Source organism: Panthera onca, chromosome B2, assembly GCF_046562875.1.
Source record: "Panthera onca isolate mPanOnc1 chromosome B2, mPanOnc1 haplotype 2, whole genome shotgun sequence".
In the NCBI taxonomy this organism is placed as follows: Eukaryota; Metazoa; Chordata; class Mammalia; order Carnivora; family Felidae; genus Panthera; species Panthera onca.
In genome coordinates, this window is record NC_138343.1 from 112,440,619 (window position 1) to 112,467,206 (window position 26,588).

The 26,588-nt window shown below is 39.2% G+C and overlaps 1 long non-coding RNA gene and 1 pseudogene across 2 annotated transcripts in view; both read right to left on the reverse strand.

Moving 5' to 3' along the window:
• Positions 1-3,724: 3,724 nt before the first annotated feature.
• LOC132667611 (uncharacterized) overlaps positions 3,725-26,588 on the reverse strand; it is a 247,883-nt gene continuing 225,019 nt past the window's right edge. Inside the window, exons 5-7 of one of the 2 annotated variants that reach the window (XR_013555752.2) lie at positions 25,091-25,185; positions 21,234-21,444; positions 3,725-4,539 (exon numbers count right to left, since the gene is read on the reverse strand). This is a non-coding gene — a long non-coding RNA (uncharacterized LOC132667611). The remainder of the gene's footprint in view (positions 4,540-21,233; positions 21,445-25,090; positions 25,186-26,588) is intronic. The other variant, XR_013555751.2, reaches the window with a different exon arrangement.
• Positions 23,395-23,881, reverse strand: LOC132667610 (large ribosomal subunit protein P1 pseudogene; annotated as a pseudogene).

The following is a 26,588-nucleotide window of genomic DNA, read 5'->3' on the forward strand; positions in this document are numbered from 1 at the left end:
TTCTAGAGGACTCACTAAGTGTCCAGCACTCGGACACAAAAATGAATATTGTGGCCACATCTTTCTTTCAAGGAACACAAGCCAGCTGGGGAGACAGGGTGCAACCTAACAATGCAGGGTGTGGCCAGCGAAAGCTATAAAAGTATGATGGTGGAGAAGCAAGGAAGACAGTTCTTTCTGGGCTGAGAGAGGAAGTATTGTTTGAACAGTTGCAAAGAGAGTGGACATTCCCCCTAGCAGGCCAAGGAGAGAGGAAGTGAGGGGAATCATGTCTTTAGATGAATGGCTTGAACATAGAGTGAAGCTGTGGGCATATTCACCGACCTACAGAGTAGTCCACAGGAATGTGGCAGGAGGGTAATATGGTGAGCGACAGAGCCAGCTCCCAAAGAAGTCTGGTCTGCAGGTAGTTGGCTTTATCCTATGAGCAAAGAGGGACCATTAAGTAGGGGAAATCCTGATGGATTTGCCTTTTAGAAAATTCACTCTGATAGAGAGATAAGGAAGTGCACAGGATACATGAACATGTACAAGACCTTTGGAAGGATTCTACAGATCCTACAGTAAAGGTGGTTTCAAAGGTTTTTCAGTCAAATATACTATATGTTAATTAAGATAGTTCTTCTTAGCAAATTGACTGAAGTAGACACTTGTAGAGTTGCATTTGCTCAAGATTACTTGAGTGTTGCCTGTTTTCAGTGTCACAGAGCCAAACATGAATGACAAACTTTTACATGCTTCTCCGTACCCTAAGTAAAATGAATATGAAAGACAAGGAGATATTTTGAAAGTCTAGTCTATCAGAATGCTTCTTTGGTTCTGCAAGCTATTCAATCTAATTCATCTACTTCATTGCCTAAATTCATTTCAAAGAATTTATATTTAGAAAAGATTTATGTTATTAATGAAAACAAAAATGAAGGGAAATGTAAGTTTTCAGTTAATGTCACATGCATATTTGAGGTGTATAAAAGTCATTAAAAAGCCTTTTTATTAGAATAACTGGTTTGGGAAATACCAGGTGAATGTGTAAAACATTTTAAAGAAATGGGAAAATTTTCCCACTTATCCTAAAAGTCATTGAAAGGGTTTAAATGTGTCAGAAACATTGCTTAAAAGAGTAATCAACTCTTACTGATTATTCTAGAACAGAGGTAAATAAATAAGTAGTACATAAACAAGCTTAGATGCCTGAGACCTTCCACAGTCTCTGATGGTTTCCTCACAAATGAAGTATCCTGCCTTCAAAGATACCTTGGTGATGGGTTCTGACCTCAATGGGTCCCATCACCCACCAGTGGTGAGATTCAGATAATCATGAAAAGGTTGTTGTTCTGTAGAAATGAGAAATGAATCCAGTCATCAGGCATTATTTCTCTTTTATTGTTTAGCATTGAATCCAACTTGTTCTCTCAACTACTGTATCCTAAACCATTGGAAGCAAGATCCCAACCCCTCGTTACCAAGGTGGACATGCCTGTAGAGTCTTCAGGCATCGTATAGACCTTTTTCTTAGCTTCTAAATAAAAAACAAAGCAACACACTTATGAGAAAAGACCCTGTCCCCATTGCACCACTGTTTCTTCTCTGATGAACTCCTTGTCTGTATGTCTACACTGTTGTCCTGAGTGTAAATTCCAAACCCCATCTCTTATCTCTATCCAGTGAGGTGCCCCCATAGTGCCATAATTCCTGCTTTTACAAGAATTCTGAGACAGTTTGTGATCTAACTTGCAATGGAAGAGAAAAGAGGAACCCCAAGCACGAGGGTCTTGATTCTGAGTGCCACCGTAAGCCTGCTATGCCAACAAGAGACTGCCAAACTAATACTTCCTGTTTCTACAGCTCTGTGTTCCATACAACACAGATTATAGGATATGTGGGACTGAGGAAGCAGAGAAAAAGTTCTCTTATCCTGATTCCACCTAACTTACACTCATTTATTTATTATTTTTTATGTGACATTCATTTAAATCTCTTAGAGGGGCACCTGGGTGGCTCAGGTGGTTAAGCATCTGCCTTCAGCTCAGGTCATGGTCTCATGGTTTGTGGCTTTGAGCCCCACATCAGACTCTCTGCTGTCTGCGCAGAGCTGGCTTTGGGTTCCCACTCTCTCTCTGCCCCTCCCTAACTTGCAAGTGTGTTCTCTCTCTCTCTTTCTCTCTCTGAAAAATAAATTTTAAAAAATCCCCTAAATCTCTTAAAGAGAATATATGAATTATTCAGACAAAGAACAATGAAGAAAAAGTTTTCTGAGTAAATGTAATCAAATGTAATCGAAATGACAGAAACAAGAAAATTACGTGCTTTTGAAGCGTCTTTCAAAAAGCAAGTTAAAATATTAATATTAGCTAAAAATCTTTTGAATACTTATCATTGGCTCACACATACAGGTTAAGTACTTTGTTTATAGTTCCCACTGAATCCTCAGTACTGATTTGGGAGGGGACATGTACAATCTGAGACTTGAGGGATTTGTCCAGGAACATAAAGGTTTTACATGGCAGATTTGGGACTCAAATGTAGCTCTTCCCATGCTCAGTATAATATACAGCCTCCTGACGATTGCACCAATATTGTAGGTCTCCTAGAACAAATATTATTAATACTTTGTACATGATTCATATTATTATACATTCTTAAAAGCAATACAACTGTTTTCATTTTAAGATGAATGTAATCTGGAATTTTCACCCCTTCACACTATTCTATTTAATTATTTAGGATTTGTATGACCCTGCCATAAAATTCACATGTGCTATCCAAAACTCAGAAAGAAAAAAAAATGAATTCCATATAAGCAGTACAAAAATTAGTATTATCTTGTTTTTCTTTAAATTGTATTCCATTAGTTCTAATAGCCAGATAGGATTCAGTTGCCCAAATACACACAGTGCAGATCAAAATATTTTAGCAGGAAGTGAAGTAGACAGCTTCCTCTCCCTAGAAGTTTAAAATCTAAAATTCAATATGGGCACTTAACAATGCAAAGAATATTACCACACCCAACCATGCAAGAAGAAAGTACAAGGAATAATAAATATATAAGCAGGCCCATAAATTATCACTAATTTCCACATTTGTCTGAAGTTGTCATTGTTGTGGGCATTGTACACACACACACACACACACACACACACACACACCCCACACACACAGAGCAATTATCACTCAAATCAGGGAGAATCTCAGAAGAAATGAAAGCAAGGGGAAAGACTTTTCCCAATAGAGAGACTACTGGATGAAACCTGGGAATGTCTTCCATGAAAGTGGGGTAAGCTTGGTAGAACAAGATGAAGCACATGGTAAGGAGATGGGTTTGGGCAAAATGAAGGGAACCTGAAATAAGGAAAGAGATTCATTACAGATCCAGGGATCAGATAAAGAGCCCCATAGTAGGGCCAGAGCAGCCTGACCTATATGGAGGGAACACAACTGGAAGCCGCAAGAGATTTCAAGGGGTCAGATAATGCCGGGTGGGTGGCGGAGGCATTGGCCCTGCTCCATCACCTGGATCATAGGGGTCTGAGGTGGAGGAAAGTGGGCCAGTGAGAAGGAGGTGGCCATGGTCAAGTCTAGAAGCTGGTTCCTCAGAAACTAAATCCCTTTATCCACATAATGCCACTTCTTCAGATGAAAAGGACAGAATTCAAATGACGCTAAGACTCCTTTTTCATTTCTTTCAGGTTTTCAGGCAGTAACTCTTGGCATAGAGGAGGGCAAAAATGCAGAGATGGAAGGACGGTGTGGTCAGGAAGGAAGGAAGCCCAGATTATAAAGGGGATGAGTTTTAGTAGTAGAAACTGGCATAAAATACACTCACTAGTATGTTAATCTCTTCACCACGTTCCTGGTGATATTTTATGTCCATTCTGATGAAAGAAAAATATTCGAACTTCATCTCTCAGATATCATTATTAACAAACTTTATTTCTTTATTCCAGATCTTGATGAAGACTTATGAACTCAGTCTGCACATTTGCACTTGTTTCCATATCACTTGCAAGAGAGTTTTATTGTCTTTTGAGCAGTTAGGAGGTAAGGATGTGAAGCCAGATGTGCCTCACTCAGTTCAAATTCCAGCTGTTCTGCTTAATTGCTGTGTGATGTAGGGAAGGTGCTTAATGTGTCTAAGTCTCAATGTCCTCAACTGTTAAAGGCAATAATAATAACATCTACTTGCATCATTGCTTTACAGATTAAATAAAACAATGCATGTAAAGCACTTAATATAGTGCTGACAAACAACAGATGCTCAAAGGATATTAAAGACTATAGTTATTTTTCTGTATGCTTTCTTTCCAGATAAATCTCGCACTTCTTAAAAGTAAGTTCAAAATTTATGCTACCTCTGATACCCCAACAAAATACTAAATCCCATCTTCTACAAACAGTGAGGGGTTGAAAAGTAAAAGCTATTGTAGCTGTGACCAGGATTACATGCCCCACCAACATCCAAGCAGAAAGCGGATCCTTCTGTTCATGATCATATAGCAGCAAACACCAAGTTGTCTCTTGGGCTGAATGGACTGTTGGCTTCTGAAAGAAGAGATTTAGAAACTATGGATTAATATAAGTGTGCAGGAATTGCTTACCTTGTAAAGCGTGCAGAGGTGTGGTGATGTTTAGTATCTAGTTATTCATCCCTGATGATTTGTATTGCAGCAATGGTCTATTTTAGATAGTTTTTCATCCTACTGCATGACCTGCTAATAAACTGAAGCATTTTCACCTCACTAAACTCAATTTTTAATGACAATAGCCTATTTTGAATACACATCATTGGAATCTCACTCTTGGCGCATAATGAATCCCTCTCTGTGGCCTGCCTAGGACTCTATTAAATAATCTTTGTGAGCCTCACCACAATGGTTTGGTTCAGTATCCCTCCACCATCGAATACATTAAACCCAAAACAAAACACTGTCATACATGGAAGAGTTCATAAAATCCAGCCTGTGAAAGACAGTCAGCAATCTGTCCAAGTCACGTCCTGGACTTTTTGTTTTACAGACTTTCCCAGAATATTGGCTCACTGTTAACAGAGAAGCAAGTATATCAAACTTAAAAAGGAAGGGGTTGGTTAGTCTATGGGAGACCAGAGTCTAGAGAGTTGCCCACACCTCTGAGAAACACCAAGTTTGCTAAACTGCTCTTGTCAGTTCAGATTCTACGGCTGATAAAATCACAGGGCTGTACAGTATGCCTACTCAGTCCTTTGGGATTATTACTAAATAGGACCATAAGGTACTTTTTTGCTTTTTGCATTAACCGCAAATGCAAAGACTCCAAAAGCAGTCATTTGCAAACACATTCTTTTTCCCTCCAGGTCATGCATTCTTCTTTTTTTTTTTTTTTCTAAGTGAGAATGAAAGAATTTTTAATTCATTGTAAGAATAGTTATTCTCATTTGCCTTGCCTTTTTTTTAAGAATTATTTCATATTCTTATAAAGTGTTATTAAGTATATTTTTGAAGCAAATGATATAGCTTTGGAACTAAAAGATTCTTCACAAAGGAAATTGCTAATCAGAGAATTTTAATAATTTGCTCAAAGTCCCACAGCCAGTGAGAGGTAGATGTGGGAGTAGGATCCTTGTCCCCCTCTCCTAAATACTGGGTTTACACCCTGCCAAGCAGCCCAGCTTCAAATAGTGGAACAATTATAATGTGCCCACATACTCTGGACTCTCAACTGGCCCCAACCTGTATAGCACCCTTTGCCCTTCTTTCTAGCATTTCCTACCTCTAGTCTGAATGCCTCCTGTTCTAAATAATCAGATGGAATCCCAGCAGTTTCCGCACATTTCACCAGAACAGCTAAAAACATAACTCCTCACAGATATCTAAAGGCTAAAAGATATTAATAAGGTGTCATGAACACTCCTGATCCACATGAGTACCACTCTCCAACACAGGCAGAAGCAAGAGGAGAGTAACACATATAGAGAAAACGCTGCCGTGTGATGGGGTAGAGGTGCCTCCTGAAGAGGAATCCTGAACTGGGGTCATAGAGTGTGTGCTGCAATAGATGATCCTGACCCTGATCTAAAGGTTGAGTAAGGGTTACCAGGGTAGGGGGCTGGGGTGGGGCACCCCTGCTACAATAACCAGATTTGACTTTTATTCTACCACTAAGTAGCTGTAAACCTCTGGACAAGTTTTACAAATCCTCTGACTTCTTATCTGAAATGGAGTTATTAATAGTAACTACCCAAAAAGTTTGGTGGGGTATAAATGAACACATAGATGTAATTTCTTTTGAAAGCCTAAGTAGACATCTCATAAATTTTAGCTGTGATGTTGTTGTTGATGATGGAACAATATGCTCAAAGACTCAGAGGTAAAATTTGCATAGCATATTGCTGAATATTCCAGGAAAAGCAAATAGTTCAGGTTGGTGGAAAGATTGAATGTAATTCAACTGAAGTGGATTCACTTCTCCTAGCTGTGGTATAAGCAAGAAATTGCACATCATTTCAACTAATCAATATAGTGGAATACTCATTAAAGCTTGTTTTCTCTTCAAAGGCTTGATGGTGGGTTTACGGTGGCCTCCGTTAGAAGGCATGTTTGAAGTGGGCACCCGGTGGCTTAGTTGGTTGAGCTTCCGACTCTTGATTTTGGCTCAGGTTATGATCTCACAGTTTGTGAGATCAAGTCTTGCATCCGGCTCTGCTCTGGCAGCGTGGAGCCTCCTTGGGATTCTCTCCCTCTCTTTCTGCCCCTCCCCCATTCTCTCTCCCTCTCTCTCTCTCAAAATAAATAAACTTATTAAAAAAAAAGAAGAAGGCAGGTGTGAATTTAAGGTAGGTAGCCTTAGTGGAGGGAAAAGATTTAATTTCTAAGAGATAGGTAAAGTGGAGCCCCGGGAACAGTAGGATAGGCAACCAGGGCTGAATATGGAGAACTAGCCCCATACCTGGAAGTAGACCTATAGAAGGTCTATGGCTCCGAAGGTTCCAGGAGCACTGGCCTATAGTACTTCCTCAGAGCCACCATTTAAATGATCTGAAGTTATAGGGCTCAGAAAAAGCGAACTGCAGCTTTTGTCCTGGGGATGACTCTTCCTGGATGGACTGCCCATCACGTTAGTGAAACTTCTAGTCTTTGCTGTGTCTCAGGCCTGGGGCCACCTGATGAGTGTGAACTTTGGTTCAGTGAGGCTTCAAGTCTTAGAGTGCCAGTGAAGGGACTGTTAAGTGGAATTGCTAATTATGACCTGTGGCACAAGTGTGTCCATTTATTAACAAGAGGTAATTCTGTCTAATATGGAGAAATAAGTCATTTATAAATGGAGTTGAAATGATTTTTTCCAGATGTCACAGCAAACTTTAGGCAGAATTTGTCCTAGAAGGAAAATATTTTACTCTCAAAGATCTCAGAGCCATGGGGATTGTCCTTTGGCAAGAGAGAATGACCAATCCAAATTACTTAAATAAAGTCTTCTCCTTTAAATTTAACAAGATTTCTAACTTCTTTAACTTTGTCTTCTCCGCCCCCACCCCCCTTTTTAAGAGAGTAAGCTGAGGAAAGGGGCAGAGAGAGAGAGAGAGAGAGGATCATAAGCATGGAGTCTGATGTGGGGCTCGATCCCACAACGCTGGGATCATGATCTGACCTGAAATCGAGTTGGACACTTGATTGACTGAGCCACCCAGGTACCCCAAGATTCCTAAATTCTGGCAAAGTTATGTGCTATAGACTGAATGTCATGTCTCCCCAAAATTTATACATTGAAACCTAATCCTCAATGTGATGGTATTAGAAGATGGGGCCTTTAAGAGGTGATGAGGTCATGAGGGTACAGCCCACATCAATGGGATTAGTGCCCTTGTAGAAGACATCCAGAGAGTTCCCTTGCCCCCTTTCCACACTTGAAAATACAGTGAGAAGAGGGAGACCTATGAAGCAGAAAGCCAACTCTCATCAGACCCAGGATCTGCTGATGCCTTAATCTTGGACTTGCCAGCCTCTAGAACTGTGAGAAATAAACATTCGTTCTTTAAGCGCCTCCCACCCAGTCTATGGTATTTTTGTTACAGTAGCCTGAACTGACTAAAACACTGTCTGAGTTAGAAAAGAAACACCAAAACAGAATATGACTGGAGTGCTCTTGTGTCCTTTCTGAACCTTTGCACCCAGGGTACCGAACCACTCAGGAATCCGATGGCACGCAAAGCGCTTCCACTGTGACCCACCTCCACTCACACTCCAGGCAGATGGGAATTCAGAAGTGCCCTTCCCTCCTGTGCTTCCCTCCATTGTTCATCCTTGCCACATCTCTCATAAGGTTGTTAGGCTTCCCAATCCTGCTTTATCTTAAACTTCAAACAGACTCCTCTGCCCCCATAGGAGACTCTAGTGCTTGCTGGCTTGCAGGTATTGTATTGAGCCATTTTCATTTAATGAGCAGGATGTGTTCACATAGCGATTCACTGCATTATAAAAGCCTTTATTAATCACTCCATGGTGCCATAAAATGACAGGCATTTGGTTCCCAAAGCAAACACTACAAACCAAGAACCTTAATATAGAGGTGGATATAAAATTATAATAGCCAAGTGGCAAGTCCTTGGTGCATTTAGAGGATCACAAGAGGATAAAAAGAGCTTCTGGTGCCTCTCTAATTGTTTTTAAATTTTTATTTATGGTCATATTAAGCAGTTCCCTGAGAGCTCGAGCCATTTAAATTATGGTGATTCTTTCTGAAGGCTTTTAACGGTAAGGAAATTGGGAATTAGTCCCTTTTCTGAGGAGACACAGGTGCCTGAGTATTTCCTAGCAGACAATGTTCTTTGAAACTTGCTGAGTGGATGAGTTATCAGCAGTTTGCAACCTTCAGCATGCTTCAGAATCTCCTGATTAATTTAAGAAACTCATATTGCTGAGCCCCACTTCTAGAGTTCTGATTCAGTAGGTCTGGAGCAGGACTTGAAAACCTGTAAACATTCCTTGGTGATGTTGATGCCGCTGGTCTAGGGACCACACTTCGAGAATTACCATTATAGAATATACTTTGAGCTAAATGCACCAGGCCATCTGTCATTGTTGGGTAGGGTTTAAAAAGGTATGGTTCCTCCAAAAAGCACGTCAGTCCCTTCATTGTCTTTTTCTCAGTAAGAAAGGCACACTAATCCCACACTATGCTCCTCAAGTTGCTTATGGATTAGATGCTGTTTAAGGTGAAAAAATGAATGTCTGTTCTAGTTGTTACTATGGAGTAACAATATATGCATGGGGCTGGGCAAAGGGATTGCATGGCATTTGTTCTGGGTCACTCAGAAATATGAGAAAATAATTACATTGAATTTTCAAGCAAATCCAGAGATGTTTTTCTCCAGTAAGTCCATACTTCATATATACAGTTGACCCTTGAGCAACTTAGGTTTGAGCTGCATGGATCCACTTATACACGGATTTTTTCGATAAATACTGTACTGTACTATAAATGTATTTTCTTTCATTATTTTCTTAACATTTTCTTTTCTCTGACTTTATTAAAGAATATAGTGTATAAAATCTGGGTTAATTATATATATAATGTACAAAATCTGGATTAATTGACTATTTACATTATCCACGAGGCTTCCAGTAAACAGTAGGCTAATAGTAGTCAAGTTTTGGGGGAGTCAAAAGTTATACTCGATTTTTGACTGTGCAGAGGTTGGCACCCTAACCCTTGCATTGTTCAAGGATCAAGTGTATTCCATTTCAGAATGAGCAAAGAATAACCATATATAATGTCAGCAATGAAGTTGCAATAAAGGAGATTTTCTTTATGCCTAAACTGTAGCATCTTTTGATTTCATTTCAGCCTATTCTCTATCAATAGATTATGGTTCTTCCCCAAAGAATTGTTATTATATATGATATTTCTATTATATCACACTTTAGGATGTTGTCTTAGGATAACATCTTTTATATTTGTTAATTTCTCAGGCTTAGGTTATTAATTTAATTTCTCATATTGGTTGTACTGAAATCCATTAATTTTTAACCTTTTATTTTGAAATGATTTCAAACATACAAAAAAGTTATATACAAAAAAGTTGCAAGAATGGTACAAAGAACTCCCATATAACCTACACTCAGATTAGCCAGTTCAGCATTTACCACATCTCTCTCTCCATATATATATATGTGTATACATATACACATATATACATATATATACATACATATATACATATACATATTTAATATACCTATAAACTATATATAAATAAACTATAAATAAACTATATATGTAACAAATGTAAAATATGTACATAGATATCTAACATCACATTAATTACTCTATATAATATACATATTTTTTTCTGAATCATTCAATAGTAAGTAGTACACTTACCCCTCAAGATTTTAGTGTTTATTTTCTAAAAATAAAGACAGTCTACTACATAGACACGGAACAGCCATCAGCATCAGAAAATTAACTTTGATAGTTTCCCACCATCAAATTTATAGACTCCATTCAAATTTTACTAATTTTTCCAATAAGATACTTTATAAACTGAGGATTTCAATCTAAGATTGTTGTATTTAGTTGTCATGTCCTACAACTTGGAATAATTCTTCAGTCTTTCCTTGTGCTTTATGTACTTAATACTTTTTAGGTGTATAAGACTCATATTTTGTGGGCTAATCTTCCATCTAAATATGTCTGCTTTCTCCTCATGATTAGATTCCAGGTATGCTTTTTGGCATGAATACCATGGCAGTGACACTGTGCTCTCCTCAGAGTATCACATAACGACGTACATGATGTCAGTTTGTTCCATTCTCAGTGCTGTGAATTTTTTGCCATTTGGTTATGGTTATGTCTGCCAGTTTTTTGGTACTATTTATTAATAAGTTATTAACAAGTATTTTGATAGGATATACATTGACACTATCGATATCCTGGTTGTCATCAAACTATCACCAGCTAGTTTGGGCATGCATCAATGATTTTCATGCCTGAACAGTGACAATCAATTTCCTTAATTAAAATTCATGGGTTTTATGGGAAAAGGGGGCTAGGAAATGACTCTAAAACAATGATCAGCCCTTGAGTTTACAGTCTAAATGGGAAAGTAAGAAATAGATGCGGGTGTAGGAAATGAGTTATGAAGTATCAGGCTGGCGGTCGGACCGAAGACCTGTAACTACTGACAAAAGTGTGACATGGAGGAGTAGTTTGGGTCTCAAGCTAGTGGGACTGTGAAGAAGATGTAGCCCTGGGAGGAGAGGGGTTGCTGAGGCAAAGGCAAAACATGAGAAGTAGGAATGTGAAGCTGTCACGGCGTTGGTTTTTGTAGGAAATTTGGGGGAAATAAGAAAAAAAAATTTGAACTGAAAACCTGTTGCGTTGATTTTCAGGAATAACTGCTTCGACCAAATCCATGAAATAATCAAATAAGAAACAGTACTGGAGGGGCGCCTGGGTGGCTCAGTCGGTTAAGCATCCAACTTTGGCTCAAGTCATGATCTAGCGGTCCGTGAGTTCGAGCCCCACGTCAGGCTCTGTGCTGACAGCTCAGAGCTTGGAGCCTGTTTCAGATTCTGTGTCTCCCTCTCTCTCTGACCCTCCCCTGTTCATGCTGTCTCTCCCTGTCTCAAAAATAAATAAACGTTAAAAAATTTAAAAATTAAAAAAAGAGAAACAGTACTGGAAAATCTTAAGTCCTACAGTAGTTTCTGCCCTTCTAATAACCAAGAATACATTTTATTATCTCTCTTGCAAATTCCTGAAATGTTACTATTGACCATCATTTGTTATCTGCATGAAAAGTAATGTTATCATTCAAAGGTGATTTTTTTTTTTTTTTTTTAGTCCTGCAAAAGCAAAGAATTTTGATAGTTTACTTAATCTGAGCAGTTTTATTACGGTACAAACTTTGATTTTATTGAGTTTTTTGAAATATTAAAAATAGCTTGAGGATTCTCATTGTTTGTGGACTCTTAGAAGCTGTAAATACTCATTTAGTTTAATAATTGTGTAGTATAGATAAGGAAATAAGAGGCTCAGAAAAGTTAAATAACTTGCCAAAGGTCACACGGTCATTGACTAGACCACAGTCTTGACATGAATCCAGAACCTGCTCCTTTGTCTTTCTTCCTAGTTGAGAGCTTTATTGTGCACTAACTTGTGTTCTTTTCTTTTTTTCTCTTTTGCACTATTCCTTTCCACCCAAGATTTTAAACTGTTGAAACAAGGGAAAGTCATCTTCTTTTTGAATAATTATGATAGCAATATGTGTATATTATTCCTAAAGAGAGTCGGTACTAAATGCTTTCTAGACATGGCTCATTTAATCCTTCTAACAACTCTGTGAAACCGGTATTAGGAGTCTCACTTTACAGATATAGAATCTGAGCTTTATGAAGGGTAAGTAATTTGCCTTCAATTATGTAGCTAGTAAAGAGCAGAACATGGGGGTTTAACCCCAGATCCAGTCTTCTCCAATGCCTTCGTTCTCTACCAGCTAAGCTGCCTCTAAGGGTACTCATAATTCTACATTCCCTAACACAGCCAGGTGGCCGAGTCTGATGATTTTCTAAGGTCCCTTACGATGCCCAGCTCTTAGAAAGACATAAAAGTCATAAAAGCATGGGTATTTGTTTTCTGAAAACAATAAGGTATTGCAAAATATGTTAAATATATCCAAGTGAACATATGAAAATCTCCTCTAATTATTTTTATAAGACAGTTGGAAATATATTGAATCACAGAATCTTCACATTTCATAAGATGTTTAACATTCATCTTATTGTTTATTTCTCCTTATCAATTTTGTCCTTTGCAGGCAATTTTCCCTACAGGCAATTTTCCAGCAAAAATATCTCTCTTCACTTGGAATTATTCTGCTCATCTGTAATGCCTCAAGGGTAATGTTGGACATCTTTAATCAACACATCACTTCTCTTGAGGTTTTGAATGGTCACCATTCAGGAGCAAGGGGGCCAGAGGTGGGGCCTCAGGGACCACCAGAAGAGTAGGAAATCTCACACAGAGGCTTGACCCCTGCTATTAGGCAACTTTGCGACCTTAGTGGTCATTGACATGTTAGCAAACATTGGGCTTGAGAGAAGGGATGACACCAAAGCTGTGTGGGAATGAGAGAGCTGTTGGCAAATGCAGGATCGCTTGGCAGGAAGAACATCAACTGAGATATTGATGGTGCCCCTACATATTTAATTGAATGCAGGGAATTTAATCCTGAGACATCTTGAGTCAGAGCTCACTCTCCTGTTTCCTGTCGGATTTGGCAGTGCCCTGGTCTGTTATTGAGACTGTGCCCCGGGGAAAGGAGAGGCTTCAGGGGGGAGGGGACACATCTGCCTTCACGTTCAGGAGTTGTCATTAGCCCGACAGAGGCCAGACCCAGAGTACGAAAAGCTTTTCTCCCAGTTACCGATGCATCCTCCAAGGCAGGCTTTTTCCTCTTTTTCCTTTCTTTTCCCGGTTTTTACTTTTGTTTTCTTTTTAACATTTGCTTTAGATATGCTACACCGTGTAGTGGTTTTAACCCTAGTCATGCATTAAAATCACTCTTCTGTATTGTTGGACTTTTTTAACCACATGAATTTATTATTTCAAAAAAATCAAGTCATGCCAGGGCACAGAAATTTTAATTTAATTGGTCTGGAATGGGGTCTCAGCACCAGGACTTTCAAGCTCTCCAGTTGGTCCCAATGTAAAGTCTAATGTGATTCTCAGCCTGGGACCCCCAGAGGTCCTCAGGAACTAGTTTGAATATTTCAAAGAGCCCAAAGACAGTCATCTATTTTACCCATAATAAACTTCCTCCAGTTAACACTGAATCTCTTTGCTCTTGGCTGGAACTAAATCAACACCTGATATAATAGCTTATCACTTTCCGATGCCAAACTTTGATAAGCAGAATTTCGTAAAATAAAACTGAAATGGGAAATTAATTATTACTTTATAAATACAGTTTTTATGTGGGTAAAATCTTTCAAAAATTGAGTATATCATGAGAGAAAGTAAATAAAAGGGTAATTTCAGGTGATAAAATTGGGAAGCAATCTGATAAAGTTATCTTTTAAGCTGGTATTAGCCTTCAAACACCCAACAACAAAATAAGTAAAAGGCGTACCAGAAAGGCACTGGCTGGCAGGCCGAAGCCAGCAAGGGGATTTTATATTTGTCCTGGATAATGAGCACTCAGCTATGCAGAGGATGACGTTGGTGATCTTTGTGAATTCACCTGCATTCTCCTGCCGTAGGCAACCTAAGTCTCACAGCATCTCCCAATCGCCCCATCTCGCTTCTATCAATCCCATTAGGACCAGACCCTTCAAGACCTGTCTGAGAAAAATCACAGAAGGAAGCACTAGAGATTATTTCTATTGTCTGCCAAGTTGGTCTCTTGCTATCATCCGGAAATGTTTAACATAAGTGAATCTTTAATTAACTTCAAAAAGTGCCTGTGCTTGGTTTCAGGTATGTAAACATGGCAGGACAAAAGTCACTAATGTTTGGCAAGGGGAGTTCTGAAAACATCAATTAGAACGAGTTGGTATGAACACCCGATGAACACCCACCTCGACAGTAGGAATGAAATTAGTGCTAATTATGAGTATCCCTCTTACTTCACCAAACATTTGTTCGTGATTATACACTGGGAAGTGAAATCAAGTACATTTTTTGCTTGTATTTTATTTATTCATACATTTAACAAATATTTAAAGAGAATATACCATGCACTAGATACTGCTCCCGGCACTAGAAATAAAGAAATGAGCAAAATAAACAAAACTTACTACCTCCATGAAGCTTAGATCTTGAAAGGGACTGTAGATGTTGGAAGTCACCACCAGTCAAGAAGAGTGCATGCAAAACAGCTGTTACTTAAAACTCTGTATTAAAACATTTGTAATTCAGACTTCTAAAAAAAATACCTCCTTTGCATACAGAAAACTAAAGTATTCCCTCCAACCCTTCACAAGAATAGTTTTAATTCACAGCTTCCCATTCCTCGAAATGATTAAATCGAAATCCAACTAAGAGCAAAACATAATTTTAGGTTCTTATGTTCTCCATCCCCAACAGTTTACAACTGAGCATTTACTAGCTGGGAGCTTGGGTCATTCAAGTAGACCTTGCTTCTTTAGCGATGATAAGCGAGACAATGCGCTGTGTTTATGGACTTAGAGGTGAGAAGAGAAAGAAAAGCTCTCTTAGGAAATCTGAAAAGGAGTTTGGAGACCAGTAAAGAAATTCAGAGGACATCAACATTCAAATCAGATACTGCCATGTAATAAATATTTGCTGAATATTTCGTTGGGCAGCTAGATTCCATAGATAGGGTGACATTGTGTCTCTTAAGACGTTAGCACTTTGTATGTATGATTGTACTGTATAGGATACATTTCAGCTCTCATTTCCAATTGGTAATCCCTTGAAAAAAAATCGTATAATGTGTCTGTGGCTGAGTGTAAAATTATCTTGGGTAGAGCCTCTGTGAGAGTATTGAGGCAAATGCTAATTGTGCCACCTTCTTGGCTTGAGTGTTTTTCAAGGAACAGTTATAAAGCCTTTAAGGCAGAGAAAGTGATCGAGAGTCAGAAAGTATGCTAGCAGTTGAAACCCTACTCTTGAGATAAGAGCTACCTTGCCTAAAATACAGTGAATGGCAGCCTCAGGACAAAGGATTAATGTGAAGAGGTACAGCCACATGTCTTCTGAAAGCCCTACACCATTGCCACATTGTTCTGAGTATTTATAAAAAGTAGTTTTCCAGGAGTAGGGACTTGTCAAAGGAAGTTAAATGTTCACTTCATAATGGGGGTTCCATGAAGAATTACTGAGGAAGTGAGAATGCTTTTTCTTAAACAAGCCTCCTTCTGTTTAAAATTTTATTTTAAAGTGAAGAAAAGTATATATGTCTTGATGCTTTAGAAACAGATGTAATGTAAATAATACAAATTTTAGTCAGAGAATAACAGAGGCTTACAAATTTGGCAAAAAATAGGAGACTATCTTTTCTTTGAAGTGTCTTCCCACAGAAATGTCAGACAAATGTAGCAATCAGTTTTACCTGGACACTTTAAAAACACTTAATCTCACTGTCCTTATATTAATTCAACACACAAACATTTAAGTTGGTGTCCTGCAGAATAACAAATTCATAGGATATAATCCCTTACACGAATAAAAAAAAGTAGCATTGATCACATTGAAGCATGAAAAGGACTTCCAGAGAAAAAAACAGAACACCATTTTAAATTTTTTTTTTTTTGAGAGAGAGACAGGGCTCAAGTGAGGGAGGGGCAGAGAGAGAGAGAGAGAGAGAGAGAGAGAGAGAGAGAGAGAGACAAGCAAGGCTTACCTAAAGCGGGGCCCGTGCTCACCCAAGCAGAACTTCAGCTCACTCCATGCAGAATTTGAACTCACAAACGGTGAGGTCATGATCTGAGCCGAAGTCAGATATTTACTGAGCCATCCAGATACCCCAAGAACACCAAATATTGTAAGAGACACTCTTACACTAACAATTTTTTGCTGTTTATCTGAAATTCAAATATAACTGAACATTCTGTATTTTTATCTTATTTTTTATTTTATTTTAATTTTTTTAACATTCTCTGTTTTTATTTGCTAAATCTGGCAAGCCTAAAAGGGTACATCCAAATTAAAAAGCAAATTACTAGAACTCCAATTTTTTTAAACATTTGAAAAAAATATTCAACTAGACTCTCTCCTGAAATGCTCCCAAGGTGCTATGGACTGATGTCTGCCCCTCCCAACTTATATGTTGAAGCCTTAACCCCCAATGGGACTGTATTTGAAGATAAGGCTTTTAGGAGACAATTAGGTTAAATGAGGTCGTAAGAGTGTTCCTAATCCAACATAATTAGTGGCCTTATAAAAAGAGAAAAAACATCTCTCTATTGGCACACCTGCACCGAGGAAAGGCCACATGAGCACTGCACAGAAAGGTGGCCATCGAAAGCCAGGGAGAGAACCTTTCCCAGAACCTGACCGTGCTGGCACCCTGATCTCAGATTTCCACTCTCCGGACTGTGAGAAAATAAATTTCTGTTGTTTAGGCCACCAGTCTGTAATATTTTGTCGTGATCACCCAAGCTCACAAAGACACAAGACCCACTGCACTTCCCCTTGTAGTCATCATCACCCCTGGACCTGCTGTACTTCCCAGATTTATTTCCCCAGCAGATCCTGACCTCCATGGCAGCAGGGAGGGCAGAGAGTGGCCTGCCTGGTCTTTTGCTGTGTGCTTAGCTGACTGCACAGTGCCTCTGGCTTGTAATGGGGACTGAGTGAATACCTGTCAGCTAAAGGAATACTGTATGAATTAAGTGACTAGAAGGGCAGACAAAAAAAAATGTGTTCACCATTGCCTAATGTAAAGAATTGTTGAATTATTATGTTGTACACTTGAAACTAATATAACATTGTATGTCAAGTATACTTCAATTATTTAAAAAATATGCCCACTGCAATGTTATTTATAATAATAGTTGAAATATTAAGAAAGATCTAAATGTCCAAAATTAGGAGAGTGTTCAAATAAATTAATTACATTAATAAAAGTACAATCATACGACAATATATCATGTAGTTGTTAAAAAGAGTCTTACAAATATTACTTTTAATGGCATGATAAAGGTCACATAAAGTCACATTAAGAAAAAAATAGGATATATATGTACCTACACACACACACACACACACACACACAGGAATATTTGGGAGTAAATGCAATTTTTTTTCTTTTCTTTTAGAGAGAGGGAGAGAGCCTGTGCCCGCACCTGCTCACCTTGGGAAAAGGCTAAGCCTGGTTGTCCAGAGATTTCCAAAGAGAAATAATATTGGGATTGTCTTCAGTGGAACATGGCAGGATAGGGAGCGAGCATTAATACTACCATTGTTTTGGACTGCCAGCTCACCATGATAATAAAGTGCATACTGACTTTTAGTTGTTTATTTTTAAAGCAATTTTTAAGTTTATTTATCTTGAGAGAAAGAGAAAGAGTGGGGGAGGGACAGAGATAAAGGGAGAGAGAGAATCCCAAGCAGGCTCCATGCTGTCAGCACAGAGCCCCACAGGGAGATATATTTCACAAACCGTGAGATCATGACCTGAGCCTAAATCAAGAGCTGGCCACTTAGTCAACTGAGCCACCCAGGTGCTCTGGAGTAAATGTAATTGTTAACGATGGTTATATTCAGATAGTCAGATAAGATTATTTTTTCATTATGTTTTTCTTTACTTTTCAAATTTACTACAAGAATTATGGATGCTTTATAATCAGGAAGAAAATTAGTAGTCATTTGGCATGAGTCATATGGATTGAAAGATTATATTTGCAAAATTTTTATAGCAGGGAAAACAAAGATAAGTTGGTCAAGGTCATTATTCATGCAGGATTCAGAAAAACCTTATAAACTCCACTGAGAAAACACCTCAGTAGTGAGATTAAACTAAGTTACACCATAAAGAAAGCCTTTATGGTCAGGAATAGTCATGTGAACAGATAATGTCATTATTTGTAAGGACTAAGGCAAACCCATGTAGTAGGGATCTGGGGCAGAAAGGAAAGACCTTGAAGTGGATGCCATTGCTGCCCTGTCGATTCCCTTCTTCAGCCTGTTGTATCCAGCTTACAGCTGCTGTGAGTTTGGGCTGCTGGAGGTTCACAGCTGCCTTCTTCCCTGGTGAATTTCCTTTCACAATATTGCAGCCTCCCCTCCTGGATGAGAGGGGCACCAGCATTGTCGAGAAGCTGCAGTGGCTGTCCCATGTAGGTGAGGATTAAAAGGATAGGAGATCCTCCTATAGAACTGTGCTCTCTGATAGCAATGGGGATGATAGGACCTCAGAATAGCACAGACCAGATGGCCAGAAGCAAGGTGGGCATGATTATCAAAGTGCACAGCAGACGGACTAACAGGCTGTGTTCAGAGACCTATGGAGCTACCTAATGGAAAATGGTGTTCCCAGAATGAGATTGACGGACAAGTCAATAGGGGTCTTGCTTAATGTATATCAGCAATCAAGATATATCATGAATAGATGAACAGAACGCTAAGGTCTACCCACTCAGTGGAAAATCATGATCCCTTCATCAGTTTACAGACTTGAGCTAGTTCTTAGACCCATAACCTATTGCTTCCTAACTTGCAACACCATGGAAAGTGTATAAAGTAGTGCTTCCCTCCTTCTACAATGGGGCCAATGGCCATTTACTCAAATAAAGATACACTGGGGAAAGTGGGCTGTTGAATCAGGAATCTGAGTTGACTATGATACCTAAGGACACAGAGTACCATCATGGATCCTCCTTTTAGAGAAGAGCCATATCTGGGTCCAGAGTTCTAGGCTGGGTCCATCTCATAGTGGGTGCACAGGGTCCATGAATCTACCCTGCAGTTATTTCCTGGCTTGCTAAATTTATAATCAGCATACGTGTACTTAACGTTTGTGAAAACCCTCACAATGATTTGTAGATAAAGAGCTGTTACAGTGGGAAAAACCAAAATGAATACCCCCTGAAATTTCTAAGGTAATACATCAAAAACAATATTATATTCCAGATGCAAAGGCAGAGATTGGTACCATCCTCAAAGACTTAAAAGGTAAATGGATCATGGTCTTCATCAGCTCCATTTAATTCATTAGTCATGAAATGACTGTGGACAGAATGACTCAGCCATTGATGTAAGTCAGCTGCTAACCACCACCTCTAAACATCATAACCAAAGAGCTTGGAAAATCTTTTCCAGGATGGAGTGAATTTCATGTGGGAAACAACTGGATATGAGTGGTGTAAGGGATAGAGTATCATAGATGCTGTTGGTGCCCTGGCAGGATCCCTTTTTTCCAGGCCAGTGCACTTATCCCACAGCTAGTGTGAGTTGATCTGCTAATGGCTCACAGGTACCCCTTTACGTGGAAAACTGCCCTTGATAAATGGAAATTATCACTCCTGAGAGGTATTTTTCAGTTAAGTGCAGTGAAATCTATTTCGTGGGATCATCTCTTAGCATGAAGAGAACAGAAAAGTGGTCATTTCTTTCGGTGAAATAAAAACTAATTCATTTCTCTATTTATTTAGCAATAACTTCCTAAACACAGAATTAGAGCCAATCATTTGTGTTACCTGTTCCAGATCCAAGAGGGAATCAGACTATCTCCTGTCTTCCAGAACTTACACTTTAGGGTCATGTCTGAGTCTCCCTCCATTTGTCTGGAAAGGTGAGAGCAGGGTATACTTCTGGACACAGACGGGAGAAAACGGTAGCTTTCTGAAGGGAGGGTTAAAGAGTAGTTTTCCCTAGTATAAGCAACAAGTGGGTGCACCATCTGTAGAAAATTTCAAACAGTAATAAAAACCAACTAAAAGGGGGCGCCTGGGTGGCTTAGTCGGTTAAGCTTCCGACTCAGGTTATGATCTCACAGCTGGTGGGATAGAGCCCCATGTCAGGCTCCTCACTGAATAAATAAATAAACTTTAAAAATTGCTTAAAAAAAACAACTAAAAGTCAGTGTGCACTTTATTATCATGGTGAGCTGGCAATCCTAAACAATGGTAGTGTTAATGCTTACTCTCTACCCCCCATACGCCACTGAAGAGAATCCTAGTATTATTCCTGTTTGGAAATCTCCGGACAACCAGGCTTAACCTTTCCCCAAGGTGAGAGGTCACAACAGCTTCCATCACCAAGGAAGGAGAGAAGTGGTTAGAAGGAGAGGTTTAGAGCCACCAGTCCCAAAATAACCTTGAGTCTCCACCCCTGAGTGTCTCCAGGAAAGTAGGGGCAGTTCATTATGATTAGACTCTAGCTTTTGTGTGGGGGCAGGGCAGGGAGTGAGGATCGTTGAGGCAGCACACAATGAATTTGCCTCATTATAAGCTTGTATATTTTATCTAGAGTAGGATGCTTGGGGAAAAGTAGAAGAGAACAAACGAAAAGGGAGAGCAGAATCAAACCCCTTCTGCGAGTCAGAGGAGTTTGACTTCAGTGAGCTCTGAGAGAAGAGTTGATCTCTTAACCTGTGCTGGCAAAGATTTAAAGTCACTTATTTTGGCAGGGAGAGTCAAAAGACCAACTGTTCATTCCTAGGGATTTGGAGGTAGTAACCTGCTTAGATTTTGTCAGTAAAAAGAGATAATTAAGGTTCTAAACAACTACAGACCTCTTCCTATTCAGCGAGCTTACAAAACAAGGCTACGAATTTTAAAACCTTTACAACTTACCTGAGGAATTAATATTCTCCCATCCACAATAGTCACCATAATGGTATAGAAAATGAAAAATGACCAAACGCATTACTTTTCAACCTTGAATTTCATCATGCTCTAATTTTGTAGAGTATTTATTATACTTGATTAAGGGAGATTTAAATAATATGGGTTATATTTTATGTGTTGGGTGAATTTTTCATAGATGAAACTTCTCTTCAGAGGCCTAGGAATAAGAACAAAGGAAAATAAAAAGGTTACTTGGCAAAACTTAGTATTGACCTGCATTATCCAATACTGTAGCCAGTGGCCACATTCAGCTATTTAAATTTATAAAAAGCAAACTAAACTAAAATTTCAGTTGATTGGTTGCTCTCGCCACATTTAAAAAATATTTTTGTTTTGAAATAATTTAGGGCTTACACAGAAGTTGCAGAAATAGTACAGAGAGTTCCCATGGATGTTTCTCCCAGTTTGCCTCAGTAATATCTTACATAACCATAGGATAATTATCAAAGCCATCAAATTGACGGTGGTGAGATACTATTAACTAAACTACAGACACTATTTGGGTTGTTACCAGTCTTAATATGCACATTTGGCGGGCGTGGGGGGTGTATAGTTCTATGACATTTTATCATGCATATAGATTTGTAGAACTATGATAATCATCAAGATCATCATCAACCATTTCACCATCCCTTCATAGTCCTGCCCTCCTGCCAACCCAAACCCTTAGCAAACACTAATCTGTCATTCATCAGTATAATTCTGTCATTTTGAGAAGGTAACGTGAATATAATTGACTTTTCATTATGCAGCATAATGGATATCCAACATGCTGTTGCAGTTTGGTTCTTTTATCACTGAGTAGTATTCCATTGTATGGACATCTTAGTCCATTTGGGCTGCTGTAACAAAATGCCATAGACTGGATGGCTTATTAAAAAGCAGAAATATATTTCTTATAATTCTGGAGACTGGAAATTCTAAGATCAAAGTGTCTACAGATTGGGTGTCTGGCAAGAGCCCACTTCCTGGTCCATAGACAACCATCTTCTTGCCATGTCCTCACATGCTGCAAGGGGTAACAGAGTTCTATGGGTTCTCTTTTATAAGGGCATTACTCCTATTCATGAGAACTCCACCCTCATGACCTAATCACTTTCTAAAGTCTCCACCTTCAAATACCATCACATTGGACATTAGGATTTAACATATGAATTTGAAAGCTGGGGGTTCACATTCATTCTGTAGCAATGGATGTAATATAATTTGTTTATCTGTCCACCTACTGAAAGACTTTTAAGTTGTTCTAAGTGTTTTTTTTTAATTTTTTCAATGTTTATTTATTTCTTTTGAGAGAGAGAGAGAGCACATGTACAGGGGAGGGGCAGAAAGGGAAGGAAAGAAAGAATCCCAAGCAAGCCCTGGACTGTCAGCACACAGCCCGAGGCAGACTCAATCCCATGAACCCATGAGATCATGACCCAAGCCGAAATCAAGAGTTGGATGACCAGCTGACTGAGCCACCCAGGCATCTCTCAGGTTTTTTTTTTAATATGAAATTTATTGTCAAATTGGTTTCCATACAACACCCAGTGCTCATCCCAACAGGTGCCCCCCTCAATGCCCATCACCCACCCTCCCCTCCCTCCCACCCATCCTCAGTTTTTGATTTACAAATAAAGCTTCTATGAACATTCATGTTCAGGTTTTGTGCTGATTGTCTGGCTGGTGGTTTATCAATTACTAAGAGAAGCCTTAGCTCTAGTTACGGGTTTGTCTATTTCCCCTTTCAGTTTTGCAATTTTTCTTTCATGTTTTTTCAGGTTCTGCTGCTTAGAACATACATATTTAGGAGTGTTATGTGTTCTTAGGTAATTGACCCTTTTGATAATTTTGTAATACCACTTTTTGTTAATTTTCTTTGCTCCACAGTCTACTTTGTCTGATATTAATATAGGCACTCCAGCTTTCTTTTGATTAATGTTTGCACAATATATCTTTTTCCATTCTTGTACTTTAAGTTACCTGTATCATACCTAGATTTGAAGTGAGCTTCTTCTAGACAGCCCATAGTTGGATCATAATTTTTTGAATCCATTTTGCCATTCTCTGCCTTTTATGGTGAGTTGAAGCCATTTACATTTATTTATTTATTTATTTATTTATAAGAGTTCAGCTTTTTATTGAACAGGTTAAAGAAGAGATTTAGTCAAAAGACTAAAGCCCACATCATCATCAGACTCCTCTGATTCTTCTTTCTTTGCTTCCACTTTCTTCTCCTCAGTTGGGGCAGCAGTGGTGGAGGGGGCAGGCCCAGCTGCTGGGACAGAACCACCAGCCCCCACCTTATGGACAAGGCTCCTGATGTTGACGATGTTGACGATGTTGACATGGGCCAGGGCCTTTGCAAACAAGCCTGGCCAGAAAGATTCAACATTTACACCCACTGCTTTAATGAGAGCATTGATCTTATCCTCCTTGACCGACACCTCATCATCCTGCACGGTGAGACCCGAGTAGATGCCCGCGAGCTCCCAGACAGAGGCGGAGGTGGGGAGATTGGGCGCTGCTGGATAAAGTGAAGCTTCCTCAGTCGGACCAAGCACTTTAGCAGCAGCTGAGGAAAGGGGCTGAGCCATTTACTTTCAAAGTAATTCACAATGTGTTAGAATTTACGTCTTCTGTTTGATTGTTTTCTATTAGTTCCCATTGCTGTTTGTTTCATTTTCCCTTTCATGCATTTCTTGTTGGAGTATTTTCATGACAGTTGCTTGACAATCTTGTCATTTAACTCCAACCTCTGTGCGATCGTGGCATTGCATGTCTTTTCTCATTTGAGTTATGGTTTTTCTGGGACTTGGATTGATTCCTTAACATTTTGAGGATTGAGTTAGAAGAATCAGGTTTCTTTTTAAATCATATATTTTAGCAGGCAATCAACCCTGAACGTGTCTTGACTCCATTTTGTGGACTGTGGTTTGAATGTCAATTTAATTTCAAAAGCTTTGTACTGTTATTTTGGTCTCCCTCACCTGTGTGCTTCTCAGAGTCCAATCTGCAGATGTGATATTGCGCACCAACTTCAGTTTCCTAAGTGTTTGCTGTGTTTATTTTGGCAGGTTTCATGCACATGAGCCATTTTTCAGGGTAAGGAGTAGGGAGCAAGCAATCCGGGACTTTAATCATAGAATTAAAGGAGTCCTTTTTCTACCTTGTTCCTCTCTATAATTCTCTCCCCAGTCTCTGCTGTGTTGTCACTGTTTAGTGCCACCCTACCCACAACTTAAGCCCTCAGTAGCAACATATGGCTAACAAGTTCTGTATTGGACAGTGCAAATACAGAAAATTTCCATCATCTCCAAAAGTTCTATTGTATAGGGCTGATATAGATGAAAACCTTTTGCTTCATGAGTTTAAGCTCTTCTTCAAGATGATTAATTATAGAAAGAAACAAAAGGCATAAAAATAGATGGGGAGGGTGAGAAAAGAAGAATTTTAAGATCCAAAGATTAGAAAAATAAAAGTGGTAAGAAGAAAAGACAGCAGAGAGACATTGGAAATACCTACATGGAATAAATCTTTTTTTTTTTTAAAGTTTATTTATTTTGAGAGACAGAGAGCGAGCAGGGGAGGGGCAGAAAGAGAGGGAGAGAGAGAGAATCCCAAGCAGGCTCCTCACTGTCAATGCAGAGCCTGACACAGGGCCTGAACCAACAAACCACAAGATCATGGCCTGAGCTGAAGTCAAGAGTCAGACTCTTAACCGAATGAGCCACCCAGGCGCTCCACCATGTGGAGTAAATCTTAATCGAAAACAGCAGAGCAAGCTCCTAAGCACAGGGTCTCCTAGATATTCCTGATACCTAGTTTCATGTGCCAGAGACCAGGCCATCTTCTCAAAGCTGTGTTTCAAAAGCAGTGGGTTCAAGCTTCAATTGTCATTCTCTTACCTCATTCTCTACAGTGAAAGAGATACTTAGAATCTTAGAGTGCAAAAGACACTTTAAGACTGTGCAATTCAAATGCTACTTCAAAACACTGTGCATGCAAGGACTACACACTTGGGTACGGTAAGGCTAGCCTCCTTGTTGGTTTTAGACTTGTCTAAATTAATGAGTATCAAGCCCCCACAGGGACTTCCAGGTATGGGAGCCTCACTCCTGCCCAGGCCTTGATGAATTGCAACCCAGTGCTCTTTGGTCACCGAAGAAGAAACATTATGGCTCTCTGCCCTTGTTCATCCTTTAGTTTTTCAGATGGAAGAGAGAGACCCCAGATGCTTTCCTGAAAGCAGCTGAAAGTGTGAGTGTCTAGTAAAGAAACAAAGGCAATTCCTAGCCCCAGGCTCCAGGGCAAGAGAGAAGCTACTAGGGAATTGAAACTGAAGATTTGAGAAGAAAGAAGTAACCTAGAGAGCGGTGGAGAGAGGGGAGTAAAGAAAGAATGCCAAGGCACTAGTGGGTCAGGGGACAGTTTTGAGCTAATCTCACAAGTTCCTTTCTAGAGACTTTTTGGAGGCAGATACTGAAGGGCACAAACAGTTGGGACAAGAGCTGGTTTCTTCAGAGCAATTCACACACTAGTTTCTCCTCATGGGATTTCTCAGAACTACGGTGTTCCTTTCCTAGTACACAACTTGGAACAAATTTCCTGAAAGAAGTGTTCAAAAAATTGTTCTCTCTTCTTACACCTTTTGCCAAGATTTCTTGAAAATTCTCAAATTCATCTCAATGCCTCTCCACCCTTATCAATAAATCAGGACAGAAGGGAAATACCAATCATTAGACCTGATGTGTGTATTTTCACTACCAATAACATATTTAAAACATAACTCAATATAATTATTGAAAAAACAGGCTTTCAATCCAAATATTGTTGAAAAAAAGGGAATATTGCCACAGAGAGGTGAAAGAGATACACTAAGCCAAGATGGAAACTAACAGTATTTTAGTGTGCTTAGTGACAAATCATAATGAAAAACCTAACAATAGTTTTCAGAATCAACAGAGTTGTTTTCTAAAATGGTGCCAGGATGTGGTACCAACAGTGCGAGTGGGAGTCATATGAAACCAGACAGTTTTCTTATTCTATTATTTAGTACCTGGAAAAATGACCCAAGGTGTCAGCTTCAATAAAAGTAATCGTAATGCCTATCTTGCAAATTCATTATTAGGATTACAAGACACGGTGCACGTAAGGTGCTTAGCGTGATGCCTGGCACACTTGGCACACACTGAATGTCTGGATCTTTCTTCTTTTCTCCCTTTATAACCTGCGATAGTTAACATCACTTCTGTTGGGCCTTCAACCTTTCTGCCATCCATCCATGCTGCTGGCCAGGTGCCCTCTTCTCTTCTAGGC